Genomic DNA, 18191 nt, shown 5'->3' on the forward strand with positions numbered 1-18191 from the left:
AAAAATGTGTTGTGTTTATTGTTTGTGTGTGGTCCACCTGCAGGACTCGTGCTCTGTTTGCCATGCCTTCAGTGCACTGGTTTTGCAGTAGAGGCACAACAAACTGATCTTGAGAGGATTGTTAAAACCTCAAGTTGAGGTTGCATCGGATACTCAAGCCTTCCAAAAAATCTGATGATAGACAAGCATCTTCATCGGCTCCACCTTCGGTGCCAACAAAGGCAAAATCTAAGTCTTCGGATCCTTCGGAGTGGATTGTTGGATCTGAGGATTCCTTTTCACTGGCGGCTCTATCTGTGGCTTCGGAGTCATCCCGGACTCAAAAGAGGTCAAGATCTCCTTCCTTGGACCTGGTGAGATCTGTGCCTCAGTCACCATTTTTGCAATCAGCAGCAGGTAGTCACCGGTCCTCGGCCAACTCCTCTTGAGCATCCAGGAGTTTATCGGATGATGATGTGGAGAGAGTGGTGAAGAGGCTACTCAAGACATGGGTATTTGCTCAATTCTTGTCAGGGCCAGTGCAGAAGGAAGTGGCTCCATTGTCCGGTCTAGCCCCTATCTTGGTTCCTCCTCTGACTGCATCCAGTTCACTCTGACCTCCTCGACAGTCTGCTCTGTCAAGAGGTCTGGACACTGAGACTCCCTTGTTGGCTCCAAGGGGAGAAGTGGCATTGGACCCTTGTCTGACCCCACTTTCCTTCTCGGAGCTTCGGCGCAGGTGAGTTCGTCTCCCACATCTGCCTTGGAGCCATCGCCTTTGGTGTGGAGGAGGTCTCCAGGCTCCTTGGAGCCGGGAACTCCCTCCGTTCTGGATCGCGGTGTCTTCGAGGTGATGAGGAGTGTGCTGTCCGCCAAGATGGCTCCACCCTCAGCTCCACTGGCTCTGTCCCCGATGATACCTGTGTCTGCCTTGGATCCTTCTCTCCGTCCCAAGCATAGGAAACTGATGCCCCAGGATGCCCCACAGGGCGACCCATCTTTTTCCGAGACCTCTCCTGAGCATGCCTCAGAGGAGGTTCCCAGGAAGAAAAAATGTAAGAGGAAACATGTGGACTCCCCTGAGTCCATCACCTCTGACACAAACTTGAATGACTTGAAAGGGTCCCCATGGTCCCCATCTGAAGATGTCTCATTCTCAGACATTCTGGATATCCTTAGGCAGAGGGGAACTGGAAGTCCCTTGCCTCTTCTGAGGACAAGTCTGTGTACCTAGATGCATTTGGTTCCCAACCTTCCACCTCCTGGGTGTCTACGCCTTTCGACCCACTTTTGTCTGTCGTGAGTCAAAAGGCCTAGAGTGCTCCAGAGACCATGGAGCCCATTCCAAGAAGGCCAAACAAATTCATGACTGCACTTCAAATGTGCAACCTTCATCAGACAACAAAATAGGTTAATTACTTAAGGAAACATTTAAAAAGCCCACAGAAATGACATCATCATTTCATCAGCTCACCAGAACCAAAATGTTAAAGCGACAATTCCCCCTTCTTGTCCTAAAAAATATTTATACACATTCATTACAAATCTCATCATTTAATACACTATATACAAAAATCAATTTAAAACAAATTAATATACATAATTAATATCAATAATCTCATATTTATGTAATCTAATTATTTCATAAAAATAAAAATTTAAAATAAATATATAAATGAACATTATGTAATACATATGTGCATACTAATAGTATGTACTTAAAAGTACACCATATTAACACACAAACACACCAAATGTTTCCATAATTACCGTCTCTCTAAGGCCTTCAATTTGAGAATACATTACAGGGAACTAATTTCATTAAGTTCAGGAAACATATAGGTGTTAGTTAACAATTGCCACCACAATTCCCTTTGTTCTAATTTTAAGAACCAAGGACCACCCCTAGGATTGACTTCCGCTTATTCAATAACCAAAAATAAGAAAAATGTTCGTTATGATCATTAATGTGTCTCACTAAAGCATTAGTACAGTCTTTTCTCATTATACTGTACTGATGTTCATACACTCTCTGTTTCAAGTGATCTTCCGTCTTCCCAGTATAAAATTGGGGACCCCACTGACACTCAGCCAGATACACTACACCATGACTATTACAATTAAACTTCTCCTTTATATTAAAGTCAACCAAATTCAAAGTAAATTTATTGGTGACGTTTATATGTTTACACTGGATGCATGAACCACACTTAACCATCCCACCAGGTCTAGTAGATGCTACCCAATTTCTTTCTATCATACTTTTAAGGGTGACACCCCATTTAAACACAACCTTAGGAAAAACAGGTACTTTATTCCTAAGGCTGCCATCGTCCATCAGCAAGGTCCAATATTTACACAGAATGGACCATACATCACATGCATTAAGGGATATTCCAATGTTTTCATGGAATCCAATAATCCATTATAAATCTGGTATAGCCATGGGCTCCCCATGTGGGGGGAGCTTTTCCAACTGTGTTATGGCATACTGGGAAACCATGTTACTTTTCAAACATGACATCTTCAGAAAGCATGTCACTTGGTACATGTTACCTGGATGACATTTTTATATTATTTCATGCGAATTATGCTGACGTTGTCGAGTTTGTTGAGATTATTTCAGAATTAACTGATTTTTTAAAATTTACCCATGAATGTCATGTTAATGAAATTAGCTTTTTGGATGTCTTATTATGGAAAGATAACAAGAATGGGCATTATACAGCAAAAATTTACCATAAACCAACATATTCTAATTGTTTTTTTACATTTTGAGAGTTTCCACCCATTTTTCCAGGAACGGTCTGTTGTAAAGGGACAATTAGTCAGGGCTGCTTGTATGTTAACTTTGGATAACGATTACTTGATTGAATGTGAGACTCAAAGTAATGTTTATCTTACGAAGATATCCTCCCAACTTATTGGAAATATTGATTGAGGAAGTTACAACAAACGTAATTCTGGGTGGTTTAAACCTATACTTAATAATGGATTATTGGATTCCATGGAAACATTGGATTATCCAAGATCTATTAATGAATTGAGTGTAGATGAAGGGTCCACCAATATAAATGTAAATGGAATTAATGATCATTTTACTTTGACTTTCTTTGAGATACCCTCCAGGATCCTTCAGCTGAGGGAGCAGCTTCCAAGTTGGCTAACCAGCTAGCAACTCTAACCTCCATTGCCAACTTCTCCATGCGTTTGATTTCTTACACAGCAGATGGAGTGAGTAGAATGGCAGGCACAGGAGTGGCACTTCACAGACATTCCTGGATGTGCTTTTGTCAATTTGCGGAGCCCTTCAAGTCCTCCTTTATAAATGCCCCCATTTGATGGCTTGGCCTTGTTCGGGCCGCAAGTTCGAGAGACTCTTACCAGGAGTAAACGAGATGGCAAAACTCTCTCTGCCATAGGAGTCCATTTTTCCACTCCATCCCAGCCTTATCCAAAAGGCCAAAAGAGTGAAAAAATGTGGTTCTGTAAATCCCAGAGAGCTTTGCCAGACACTCATGAAGATAATTCCCTCAAAGGCAGAGGGGGAAATAATAACGGGAGACATCAACCTCACGGCAGGTGGGGGTCCGCAACAGGGTGACAGGGATACGTTCTCTGCCAGACCCTTTCAGAATCCCTGAAGGATTGCCCAGCTGCTCACCTCTGGAGGCAGTTTGGGGTAGCATTTCACTGCACCCAAGTGCCTGGCAAGATATAACAGAAGACGAATGGGTATGGTGCATAGTATCCAGGGGTTACAAAATTCCCTTCTCCCAATCATGCCCAAGAAGTCAAAAATCAATGATCCCAGATGTTCCACCCAATCTTCAGGATCAAGCAGCTGTAGAAGTAAAACCTTTGCTGCAAAAAAGAGCCAATCAGGAAGTCCCCACAGACCAGATAGAACCTGGAACTTACTCAATGTTCTTTTTAGTTCCAAAGAAGACAGGGGACTGGAGATCTATCTTGGATCTCAGCAAGTTAAACAGGTCATTAAAGAAGATCAAGTTCCAGATAGTGACACTGCAGTCCATTTTACACTTTTTGGATCAGGACAATTGGATGTGCTCTATCAATCTCCAGGACGCATACTACCATATAAAAATGGACAGGCAGTCCAGGAGACATTTTCACTTCCGGCTTAGAGCCAGTCATTATCAGTTCAGAGCTCTGCCCTTTGGTCTCACCACAGCCCTCAGGGTGTTCACCAAATGGATGGCAGTAGTCATGCCTCATCTGAGATGCTTGGGATTACAGGTGTTTCCTTATTTAGATGACTGGCTCATCACTGCCACCACCGAGCATCATCTCCTAAGGGCCAGGAACCACATGATTCACACTTGTGCACACCTAGGAATCACAATAAATTATGAAAAATATGCCTTGTTGCCCTCTCAGTGTATTACTTTCATAGGCACTCAGCTAAACACAAGAGACATGATAGCCAAGCTCCCACAAGAAAGGGTGCTTGCCATTCAAGGTCAGGTTTCTCTCCTTTTGTCAAAATCAAAGGTTCAGGCTCAATTTGTCCTGAAAGTCTTGGGGTTAATGGTGGCTGCCATTACACTAGTTCCATTAGCCTGTTATCACATGAGGATTCTACAATGGCTCCTCTTCACTCAGTGGTCGTGTCAGGACTTGCCAATGTCACACATGATCTTAATCATGAATACTTGCAAGAAACATCTACAATGGTGGCTTTAATCTCCGCTAGTCACTTTAGGCAGACCCATTGTAGCCCCTCTTCTGGTAGCCACACTGACCATGGATGCTTCCCAGATTGGGTGGGGGGGGGGCATTATCTGGGACAGACAGTCCAAGGAACTTGGTAACCTCACAAGTACCATTTGCACATCAATGTCCTGGAGATGAGAGCAGTGTTACTAGCATTGCAAGCACTTCATGACTCTCTCTCTTTGGGCCATATAGTAATTCAGGCAGACAACATGTCAGTAGTGTGGTACATCAACAAACAGGGTGGAACCAAATCGTACCCCTTATGTCGGAAGGACCTTCGAGTATGGCAGTGGGTGATCTGCTCTCAGCATTTTCTGGTTGCAATGCACATTTCGGGGAAGTCCAATGTGATAGCGGGCAAGCTCAGCAGGGCAATTTTCATGCCCCACGAGTGGTCTCTGAACCAAGATGTGGCAGATATGATCTTCCACAGATAAAGCCAGCCATGCTGCAATCTCTTTACCTCTCACCTAAACAACAAATGCAGCAGCTATTTTGCCCTAGTTTCCCCCTCTGGGACAGTCGTTCATCGATGCACTGGTTCCCGATTGGCCTCTTGGGATCCTTTATTCTTTTCCCTCCTTTCCTTTAATTCCAAAAGTTCTTCAGAAGGCAAAGTTGCTGAGTTGCAAGCTGATCCTCATTGCTCTGTACTGGCCTCATCAGATATGGATACCATTCCTTTCACATTACCTGAAGGAGGAACCTTGGATTCTGGACCCAGTTCTGGACCTCCTGACACATCAGTCAGGCACTCTTCATCCTTCCATTCAAATTCTCAAGCTGAAAGCTTGGTTTCTCCACTTCTGATCCTAGCCAGGCTCCATGATAACATATTTTAGTCTCTTCCCATAAACCAACTACGAGGAAGCTTTACGCTAGTAAATGGAAGAGGTTCTCCTTCTGGGCCAAGCAAGATGACACTGACCCCTTTACAGCTCCAATTGCAAAAATCTTGGACTTCCTAGCTGAAACCTTCGAAAAAGGAGCAGCAGCTGCTACAATTCATGTTTATCTGGCTGCTATTTCTAATTTTCATGCGGGCCTTCATGGTTCAAATGTTATGTCCCATAAGTTATGCAACGCTTTTTTGAAAGGTACTACACTATTAAGGTCTCCTATCTGAGAACCTCTCCATCCTTGGGATTAAGTACTAGCTGCTCTGAACCTTCCTCACTTTGAACCAGCTGCTTCTTGTCCCCTGAAGTTCTTATCATGGAAGACCTTTTCCTGATTGTGATTACATCAGCTAGATGGGTCTCTGAGTTACAGGCACTTTCCATCTGCCCACCTTATATGATCTTTCACAAGGATAGAGTATCTCTTAGAACTAATCCTTCCTTTTTACCAAATGTCTGCTCAGACTATAATTTGAATCAGTCAATTGAACTTCCTGCTTTCTGTCCATATTATGGCAACAAGGCAGAGTACAAATTACATCAACTGGATGTCCACAGGCAACTAAGATTTTAACTCCAAAGGACCAAGGACATTAGAAAATCAGATCAGCTGTTTGTATCCTTTTCTCAGAGCAAACAAGGCTCATCAGTTTCCAAAGTGACTGTTTCAAAATGGCTGTCCAATACTATTACTTATGTTTATGAGTCTCGGAATGTGTCAGTCCCAGGAAAAGTGAGGGGACATTCCACTAGGTCCTTCACTACCTCCATAGCCCTTCAAGCTAAGCTTCCTTTAGATACTATTTGCACAGCAGCAACATGGGCTACTCCCCATACCTTCATTACTCATTACAAAGTGGACATGACCTATCGGAACAGGGCATCCTTTGGTTCCACAGTTCTGAAGTCTCTTTTCCAGTGAGCCACCCAGGATTTAGGTGCTAGGGACACTGTCCCAACCGGAAAGAAGGAAGGTAAGATGGACAACATAACATAAAGAAGTTATGTTCTTATCATAATGTTCTATGTTTGTTGTCCTTTATTTTGCCTTCCTTCTTGCGTTCCTCCCTCTTTCCCCCATCCTGGATGAGTTAGAGGAATTTACCTTTTGGCTGATCTGGCTGAGTTTCCTTTGCTTTTCAGCCTTTGGTATTCTCCTTGTCACCATGTTTTCCTGTTGTTGTCGGCACAAGGAGTCTTATTGCTTAGTTACCTCTTTTATTGGGTAATTCATAATTTTCCTATCTAGTGGTTAGTTCTCACAAATGAGATCTGGGTAGCTACCGCTATGTATGCTGGGATAAGGGGTAGGCCTCAAGCCAGTAAGGACTCTTCGAGCTGTACAAGTGGCCGAGTTGGAGCTGAGATCGGCTCTGAACCTAACCAGAAAGAAGGAAGGCGAGATAAAGGACAACAAACATGGACCGTTATGGTAAGAACATAACTTCTTTATAGTTTTGCTGCTCTCTGGTTTTGCTTGATAAAAAAACAAGAATGCAGCTGAAGTGGTGCATTTCCATCATTCCTAACATCATTTCCTTAGCACACACTCTTTCAGTGTGTGCATATGTCTCTCCATTCATGTCTGTCACTTCAAATCCCTGCTTTGAGACATTTTCAAACTGAAAAGATGCTTCTATTCCCTGCTTTGCAGTACTCCCAAGCTGTAGAGTTTTCATTTTATGCCCCTTCCTTCTACTCACTTTGTTAGAGGTTTATTCAACATATTCTATTAATCTGATATAGCTACTTCCTCTCTTTGTATACCTGGATATTTTTTTACTTTCCAATACATTTTACTGGGTTAGAAAGAGACATCTCTGTAGGCTTATTCTCTCACTGTTTCCACTGCCTATACTGATGGGGTAATCTACCAAAATAATTTACTTCTTCCTATTGTCTCCCTAATTACTCAAAGTGAAGAAAAATCTTACCATACTATGCTATTTGTTAAACTGAGAATGACAATAAATGGATAGATCACTTTTTGTAATACTTATCTAAATGTCCTGTTCTAGAAAATGTAAAACAACTTACTTTAAGTGGTAATGTTTTATGTTTGTAAACCCATATATTTATTTAAATGAAGACTTGTTTTTGGTTCATGCAATTTAGCTTTAAAGCTTTCAGTTAATTCTGTTTCTGTTGAAACAAATAAGTATTCATTTGGCGTTGGGTCAGTCTGGGCTACCCACGCTATAAAATTACCTATGAGTGCCCATTTAAATCTATCTAGTGCTAGAGTTTCTAATGAATACCAGGTTCTAACCACAATTTAAGAACATACATCAAGCTGCCATAGATGATTTTTATCAGTCTACATTTACTAAAAGTCAGGATGTGGAATATACACACCTGGGTCTCTGGTATAGAACCACCTTTAGCTAAAATCTCTTTTCTTAGCTTTTAGTAATCCCATGTATCAGTGTCCACCAAGTCCACGCAAACTTTCAATATGTCAGATGAGACAACAGTGTTCTATCTCACACATTCTGGGGAGAGATCTAGCTCTCTGCTTTTTTCTGGAATGTTATCAGGTCAGTATCCATGTTACCAACCAAGATAAGGAGTTCCCAACCTAATCATTGAGTAGTTCATCACAGTGACTTCTTGTAGTTGGGGTGTAGTGAGTTGGTGTTGCTGCAAACTGACCAGATGTTGGTCAGTGATGGATGACATTTCCTGTAAAGCTGTTGAAGTTCAGCAAGCTTCAGCACTATTTTAGTAGCAGCACTATTTTTAGCCAATTTTCTCAGGTGTCCGTCACTACCTGTGGTAGCCTTTACCACTGCTTTAATTATTTACAACATTCAAGAACTTAATACAGTACCTGTAGCCCATATAACCATGCAGTTTGCAAGGCTAGTTTCTATTAACACAACTTCTTTTAACATAAATAGTCTTTTTCATTCATAAATTACATTAAGAAAGCACCCCTCACAGGCACAGCAATCCTGTCACACACAGTTGGAAAAACATAATAATAAATTGCAGTGAATCTTTGCACACCTCAGACACTAGAGAGAGTACCCTCCATTCAAAGCACTTCGCATATAGCTCCAGTAGCACAATTCTTACATTTTCTAGGTTGTTATCAATAGCAAGGAATGAATACTTTTCAAATCTTCACCACTTTGGATATTTCATGTTGTATCTATGTATATGATATGCAGAGACTATAATTTTCAGTAATAAAGACTGTATGTTAAAAATGAAAGGAGTTCTAACATAAAACGAGAAATAATATTTACACCCCCTTCTTGGTGTATTTTCTCAAGGCATAACAAATATTGTAGTAAGAAGCATCTTGGCAAAATTAAAAAATCGCTCCTCAGTCCTTCACCTTCCTCTATTACTTGAATAGGCACATGCCTTTATTTTACAAAAGGACTGCAGCAGCTTGTACAATTCCTCTATAAGGATAAATCCAGTTCAGACAGCTGCCAGTTAATTCCTCAGGAAGACAGGCTTCTTTTCCAGAACTTGACTGCCATCATTTTCTACACAATGTCCCTGGGACTCCAGCCATGCTTTTCTCTACAGTTAGTGGCTACCAATCAGTTCATTAATGAGGGCTAATCTTCATATACAGACAGGAACTGCTGTCCTTCTTTAGCGTCAGTATCTATTTCTTGCTTGAAGGCTCACTTTCCTCCTTGTCCATACCTTAGGCTCAGTATTACTATGCCTTTCTTCTCCCATGCTCCCCACGGAGTTCAGTGCCAGCCTACTAATATATATATATATATATATATATATATATATATATATATATATATATATATATATATATATATATATATAAATATATATATATATATATATATATATATATATATATATATATATATATATATATATATATATATATATATATATATATATATATATATATATATATATATATATATATATATATATATATATGGGTTCCATACACTAGATCAACTTTTCACTAATTTGAAATAGTGCATGGAATGCTCACTGCAGCGAAAGTGCACTTAATCGAAAGTGCACTTATGTGAAGTTCAGTACAACGAATGGGTGTTGTACTGAACTTCCGTGCAGTACTCACGGACCTTAGGGTTAGGGCATGGGGCTATCCCCTTACCATGACCTGTGCCGTAAGCCTAAGGTCCGTGACGACTGCAGTGCAGTGAAGGACATGAACCTTAGGGTTAGGGCATGAGTAAGGGTAAGGGGATAGCTTTACTAACTATCCCCTTACCCTAACCCGTGCCCTAACCCTAAGGTCCTTGACTATCGCATCATAGTGGAGGACATAGCTTGTTTTTTATATCCTCCACTGTGCTGAGGTGTTTTCGGTGAAGTGCACTTACGCAAAAGTTCACATTCGTTAAAGTGAACTTTCTCAGACTTGAGGCTTCATATTACAAGTTCGAAGTAGTGAACTTTCGTTCTTGTAATAGGAATCCATATATAGATATATATATATATATATATATATATATATATATATATAATATTTCTAGAGAGAGGAGAGACGCACACACACACACACACACACACACACACACACACACACACACACACACACATATACACAGACAGACAGAGGCATACACACTCACTCTTGAATATATGAGAGAAAAGGTGTGTGTGTGTGTGTGTGTGTGTGTGTGTGTGTGTGTGTGTGTGTGTGTGTGTGTGTGTGTGTGTGTGTGTGTGTGTGTCTACATATTGTCATTCCATGGTACAAGTGTGGAAAAAGTGGTGATTTACATCCTTCCTATGTGCCTTTTTTTTAATTTATCCAAGTCTTTTGGGTTTCTAATAACATGATGGGAGTGGACCCCGTTCATGAAACTACTATTGTTTCAGTCTTTGATGTTAGCCAAAAGTGCTGTTCACAGTACCCGCAATGTGCTCAGTAATGACTCCTGCAATTCATACAAGGCTGCATGTATCAGTAAGATATCTACATACGATTGTAGATTTTGTTTTAAAAGACTCATTGCTCCTACCACTACTGGAACTGTCTGGGTATCTTTGTTCCACATTGCTCTTCTTTCTGTCTGCAAATCTTTATATTTTATGACTTTGTGACTCTCTGTAAACAAGACACTGTAGTCAAAGGGTGTAGCGATTTCAGTTATCAATGCTACTTTTGTCTTCTTTTCATAGACCACTTTATCCGGTTTTCTAGCATCTATCTTTTGAACTGTTGGTAACGGATGATCCCACCCACTCATCTTTACATGTACTAAATTTGTGCCACGGTGCAAACACAGTGAACAATGACCATGTAGGCTTTATTGAATCACTTGAATGTGTTACTCTGCAGTGTATTGCAGAGATTTATGGTTGGGGTTTTACATTAATCCCTACATAATCAATTCACAGTACTAAATGGTGGTTTTCACTCAGTTTGCGTTGGGGGCTTTGTGTGCTTTTACTGAAGGTGATGTCTCTCACAACAGCAGTTTCACGATGTGGTCTGTGTTCAGTTTTCTCTTCCCATGCACATCCTACATCTACACTTGCATCTCAGGTGACATACAGTTTTTACTGATACCAGCTGCTGAGAAGAAGTATCAGTACCCCCCAGAAATGCACATAATTCTTCAGCAATCATTTTCTATGATGCTTTGTGACTCATGTTTCCAGTGTTTTTCATCTCCTTCATTTCTGTAATGTTTGCACAATCCCCAGTGCATTAATCTTGCCACATTATTATGCCTTTCAGTATACAGTCCTTCTGCCATTAGTATGTCACAATCAGTGATGAGGTGTGTGACTGTTTCCAATTCGGTTTTACAAAACCTACATTTGTCTGTTTCTCCCACATTTCCAATGGACTTTGTAAACCAACGTGTATGCAGCCCACTATTTTGGGCTGCCAGTGTTAACCTTTCATCTCTTGACTTGAATTTGCCTCTCCTCAATCCTTCCTGTGTTTGTTCCTGATCAACATGAAGTTCTTCCAGAAGTTTTCTGTACTAGACATTATGAAATTATTAATGAACCTAAATACCTGCAATACTCATGATACTATGTTTTATTCATAATATTACAGTATTATTAGTAAGCTGTAATGTATGCAGTGGTAGTTAAGTAAATAGTTAAGATATTTGCATACTGTATGCAAATTATAAGGGTCATCTTAAAAGTATACTTTGAAGGACTTATTTCTGAGGAGGAATTATTTATCACTATAACTAAAGCTTACCATTTACTTTCCTACTCTAGTACATGTAAAGATGACTGACATTCTATTATCTTGTGAGTGTTTTGCTTAGCCAATGCCTAATCTGTTTAATACTGTCTTGCAGTGTGATTAGGTGTACAGATTAGTGGGTATGAGTTTGCTGAACAAGTCCACTATTTTAATATCCATGTTTTTAACCCGTCTCTGATTTACCTCTGAAATCACATTGTCCAACTAATCAAGAGCTCTTGAAAAGGAAGCAGCCCTTTTTTCCCTAAAGATTCCAAAAGTGGATGGGGTTTTACATTAACCCCTACAAAATCAACACAAAGTAATAAATGGTGGTTTTCACTCAGTTTGCGTTGGGGGCTTTGTGTGCTTTTACTGAAGTTGATGTCTCTCACAACAGCAATTTCATGATGTGGTCTGTTTTTGGATTTCTTTTCCCATGCACATGCAACACTTAGAGGTGACATACACTTTTACTGATACCAGCTTATGGGAAGAAGTATCAATACCCTCTAGAAATGCACATAATTCTTCAGCAAATTGCTAAAATGTCAATGATTATTGAACTTACTGTGCTAGAGACCAGAAAATTATTTATTTATTGTGTTTAATTGGTTAGGTCCAAGTGAGTTAACTCCAATTATAAGTGAAGCTAGGGGAGAAAAATCCGCAATACACTGCAGAGTAACACTTTCAGGTTATTCAATAAAGCCTACATGGTCATTTTTCACTGTGTGTGCACTGTGGCACAATGTGCACATGGCAGCAGAATCTTTTGGATTCAGTAGCACCATGTAGCTGCCCACACCTCAGTGCAAACAAGGCAAATACTGTGGCATGCAAATTACAGCATAAGCAGCTGAATTGCATGTTAATTAACCAATCCAACATGATTTAGCTTTCAATAAGCTATAAAGCATCCGTGTAGACTCCATGCTGTTTTTTCCTGTGGATTCCAAAACTTTTGGAATACAGACATGGAAAGGAGTCTACATGGACAGAATATTAGGGGCTGTTGCTGCTTTAATTCATTTGTATGCACTACATGCTGAAGCCAATGCTGCTGCTGATAGGCCTAGGCCAAGAAAGAGAAGAGTTTTCAGGTCCCATTTAACGTTTTACAACCTACATGTTGTAGAAACTGTGGATCACTACAGGGTGGATAGGGACACACTACAGGAACTCTCTGACCTCTGCTGTTCTCAACTTAGAGCCAGAGCCAACTGAGGGGAACCCATTTCAGTAGAAACAAAGGTATGTGTAGCCCTTAGAATCTTAGCTACAGGTACCTTTCAGAGCCCAACAAGGGATATGCTGAGGATGTCACAGGCATCAGAATCCAGGATCCTCCACCAATTCCTGAATGTTATACTCCAACATTCCAGTGATCACATATATTTTCCCTGTAGTTCTGAGGAGAGGGCCAGAAAAATGCAGGAGTTCTACTGTGTAGCACACTACCCTGACATACTGGGCACCATAGAGTGCACACATGGGAAATTAAGGCATCACCCAAGAAACAGGGTAGGCTCTACAGTAACAGAAAGGGCTACCACTCTATCAACTGCCAAGTTGTGTGTAATGCCAAGGGAATAATCTAGAACATGTGTGCTGGCAACCCTGGCAGTTAACAAGACTCACATATCTGGCACACCTCCCAACTCTACCAGATGTTTTCTGGGGGATATCTCACAGGGGCATTTACTGGGAGATGCAAGTTATGCACTGGAACCATGGATGATTACACTGATCATAAATGCACACACACACCCATGAAGAACACCAAAATGAGGTACACCCTCAAATAGGAAATATCATAAGGTGTGTGTTTGGGCTACTAATGTCATGGTGCTGGTGCCTTGATACATCTGGGGGAGCCCTGCAGTACAATCCACAGACATGAACAGAAATATTCACAGTATGTGCTACACAAAATAATCCTGAGAAAACAGCTATAGCAGGGTCAGCAAGGGGAAGGGGCACACATCCCACTACCAATGCCAAGGTCACCACAGCCACAGGCAGATGAGGAATCACAGATGGAACCACCAGCAGGTGAGGGTGTAGGCAGACATGCTCAGTATGTCCTTGAACTGGGTGAGAGACAACTCATAGCACACTCACTTACCACCTACGGGTTACAAACTTCCTCCTACTCACATACATATAGTAACATTGATGCCAGGCAACTCACACCACCTTTACCTCCCCATGTATTGGATGTGTACAGCTTGTATCACAGAGTCAGCCCTGAATTAAGACTGTGTCAACTAATGCATTTACAAGGTAATTCCTGAAAATGGAGTGTATTATTTACTAATATGATTGCGTGGCATAGCCTTGTATTTCATTACTTAGTCCAGTAAGCTAGTAAAAGGTAGTAGATCTGTATGGAACTTACCTTAACATGTGACGCCAGTGACTTATTTGACTTATATGTGTCCATTAGTAAGTAGTAGGCCTCAGGCATCAAAAATTCATACAGTCATACTTCTCAAAAGTACTGATGATCACTGCATGTCCTCAGTTTAGCACCATATGTTTGTACTGGAAAATGATTAAAGACAGAAGTTAGAAAGTAATGATACACATTGCAGTTTCTGACTTCACAACCCTCACAAGATCATTCACTATAAAGGTGGGAAATTTTGATGCTATTAACTGTCTAACTTTCCAAGGCCAATATAAGTCAAAAGTACAATTACCAGTTCAACATCACAAATGCAGATATACTAAGCACTATGTTAGCTATGCACCCTGAGCATCAGACACAAAGATTTTGTATACCGGAATCCAAAAGATAGAAAACAGGGATATGGCACAGTTATCATTACTTGCACAAGGTGTTGTGTGTGTGTGTGTGTGTGTGTGTGTGTGTGTGTGTGTGTGTGTGTGTGTGTGTGTGTGTGTGTGTGTGTGTGTGTGTGTGTGTGTGTGTGTGTGTGTGTGTGTGTGTGTGTGTGTGTGTGTGTGTGTGTGTGTGTGTGTGTGTGTGTGTGTATGGGGGTGTGTGTGCAGGGGGGCAGGATGCCTAAGCTGACAGAAAAGGTTGGCGAGTGTGTATGAGTATGAAAGGGAAGAAGCCAGACATGTGGATAAACCAACAAATGGCCAGTGAGACAAAATGAGTAACTGTTGTGTGTGTTTGTAGGGGTTCTCCAGGTGAAATTGGTGTGTGAGTGTCAGCATGAACACATCCAAGCTCTGTGCTGGCTTTATGTCTTGGTATGTCAGACAGGTGTGAGCTATGCATGGTAGAGGTGGGAGTTCATTGCTATCATCCCTGACCAGGAGAACCGGCTGTGCCAGCAGTTGCACTGGCACCTCCAAGCCCAAAGTCCAATGCAGTGCTGCTACTTAAATGTGACTGATGTTTGCTGGATGAGCTCCCTTCATGGGGATGCCCACAACCCCATGGTCTGCTATGTCTGGGTGTTGACAGCACACTCATTGATAGAGAAGTGAAGTAATGCCACTATGGGAGTGTGATCAGACATGGCCACATTGGCTGACAACAGATAATGTGTTTGATCTACACCCACGAGGATGCCGTTCTCCTCCCAGCAGATGTTCTATCACAGACACTGCTCGTTCCATGACAGACACAACTTGGTCCATCACAGACAGCCCTTGTTCTAATGTGTCGTGTATCCAATCCAGTGTATAGGCAACACAGTTTAGACAGGCACACGTCAGACTGTGCCACATCTGAAACCCTGAACATTTGTCTGGAGCACCTATAGGAATGTGCCTGTGCCTTCATGATGGCCTTAAATATACATCAACAGGCATGGGCAACAGGTGGAGGAGAGAGAGCAGGCCCCCTCTGAGCACCCCTATCAATCCTCCTGTGTGACACCTCACCCACACTTTGGCTACAGCCAGACTCAACAGACACTGAAGCCACAGTAGCCACATTTCCCTGATCAATGTTTTTCCAGCCACCTGTCCAATATCTGTGGGCTCACTGGACTGGGTAGGCATAGGCCTACTGGCTTTGTCCAATGGAAATGAAAGGGATGATTGTATGTCATCCCTTTCATTTCCCCAGGAACTATCGCCCTATAAGCCTGACTAGCTTGATCTGCAAAGCTATGGAGTGCATCATCATGGATCTCATTAACAGAGACATTGGGAACCTCCAAACACTGGACCCTACCCAGTTCGGCTTTGTTAAGGGCAGATCATGCCTCCTAAACCTGGTGGACTTCTTTGAGACAGTTACCAAGGCTATAGATGAGGGAAAGGTGGTACACATAGCCTACCTAGAACTCGCAAAGGCCTTCAACACCATTCCTCATGCAGGTATTATAGACAGGCTTACCAACCTGAACATAAACCCCTATGTCATGAGATGGGTTGCCAACTAGCTCATGGACAGAACCCAAATGGTAAGAGTTGCGGGAGCTAGGTCTGACTTTAAACCGGTTACAAGTGGCGTTCCCCAGGGCTCAGTCCTAGGACCCCTCCTGTTCGGCATATACTTCTCAGATGTACAGGCAAGCACAGGAGGACTATGACTGACCAAGTTAGCAGACAACTGCAAACTAGGGGCTATAATTGACTCTCTGGCTGACACAGACATCCTCCAAAAGGGTCTCACTGAGACAAATACCTGGAGTCAAAGCCATGGCCTCAAGCTAAATTCCAAAAAGTGCATAGTCATCCCCTTTGGAAAAAACAAAGTACCCACAAACTACCACATAGGTGGTAGCCCCCTAAATATGGAAGATGTAATAAGGGATCTGGGGACCCAAGTAGATAGTAACCTCAAAGTGGTTAGAAAATCCTTCTGTGTGGTCGACTTAATCACAAAAGGGTTTGCATCCAGATCGAAAGAGGTCATTGGGCCCCTCTACGCATCACTCATCAGACCCATCATAGAGTACAATGCCCCATTTGGGACGTACCTTACAAAACACCTGCAACAACTGAAATGACCACAGAAGTACCTCACCAAGAGGATCACTGGCCTCAAGCAGATGACCTATGCAGCTTGTCTGAAGAAACTCCAGCTGTGCTCGGTTGCATACCGCCTACTCAGATAGATTCCTGTCCCAGAGACTTCCCATGCTCTGGAACAAGATTCCAATCTACATTAGATAGAGCTCCTCACTAACCCTCTTCAAGAGAAACCTTGATGAGTGGATAGGAAACAGAAAGTTTACCCCAGGGATCACTTCAATGGATCTGCTGGACAGAGGCACAGGGATCTAATCTACGGGGGTGGCGAAAGCCAACACATTCTGGCTAGGCTTATAAATGCCATTGGTCAGATAGCCTAGTACCTACTTATAAACCTATGAACCTATGTCAACCTCAGTGTCAGATTCAACCTCTGCACCCCTTGGCTGTGCCTCACTTTGGCCACCATCATCATCAGAGTCTACTGATGCATTGACATCAGGTGGCACAGGGCCCACACTCCCACTTTCATGATCACCTGTGATAAAAAGCAAGAAACTCAGGAATAAATACCTGCACTACTAGAGTGCAATATAAGCTAGCAAACTAACAGTGCTGCCACTATTAAAGATACCACAGCAATATACTCAACAGGTCTAAGATCAACATCACACACTACAATATTTCTTTAAATTGCTCAGCAGTACTGACATAAAATGTTTGTCTTACCATCTGCAGATGAGATACTCCTCTGTAGTCCATAAATTCCTGCAAGAAGTTAAGCAAGAGGTAGGGTAAAAACAACATTATCACAATTAACAATAACACAGGGGGTAATACAGTTAACCCTTTATATGCCCATTAACTATAATTTCAACAAGAATGTGGCTGACAACTCTAACCTAAGCTTATAACTGTAGCAATCTTCAATCCACTCCCCAAAAATAAGACATGTGACACAGAATTAACTTATTGATTTCAACTGCTTTAGTTTACAACAGTGTGCAACTATTCAGAAAGCACAGCCTACCTGGAAGCTCCTCCTGTGATGTGCTTGCTGTCTCGGAAACTGTTGTACCGACATCCAAGACATGTTGTGCTGCACTCTCCTGGGAGCTATCTGGATCTCTGATATTGACCAGGAAATCTCCATTGGGGGTTAACAGTGGTTACCTAGTAGACCCTACCCCAGTAACCGTCTGGTCAGAGCACACTGCAGCTGCTCTCCTCCATGCAGATGTGATCATGTCAGTGGCCCTATGGCACACTTGCTCATATGTCCTGCCATATCCACCCACAGCATTGAGATCATCTATTATCTGCCATCATATTCACAACTAACGTGCTGTATCTCCCTGTCTTCTTTCCAGCAGAAATACACCATGTTGCCTGAAGTGATCTACAATCACTTGGTTCTTGGCATCAGTAAAGGGGGTCTACATGGATTGACATGCCTGACTGGCACACTCATAGGTGTCTTAAAAGACAAC

This window comes from Protopterus annectens, chromosome 12.part0, assembly GCF_019279795.1.
Source record: "Protopterus annectens isolate FY-2018-M chromosome 12.part0, PAN1.0, whole genome shotgun sequence".
In the NCBI taxonomy this organism is placed as follows: Eukaryota; Metazoa; Chordata; order Ceratodontiformes; family Protopteridae; genus Protopterus; species Protopterus annectens.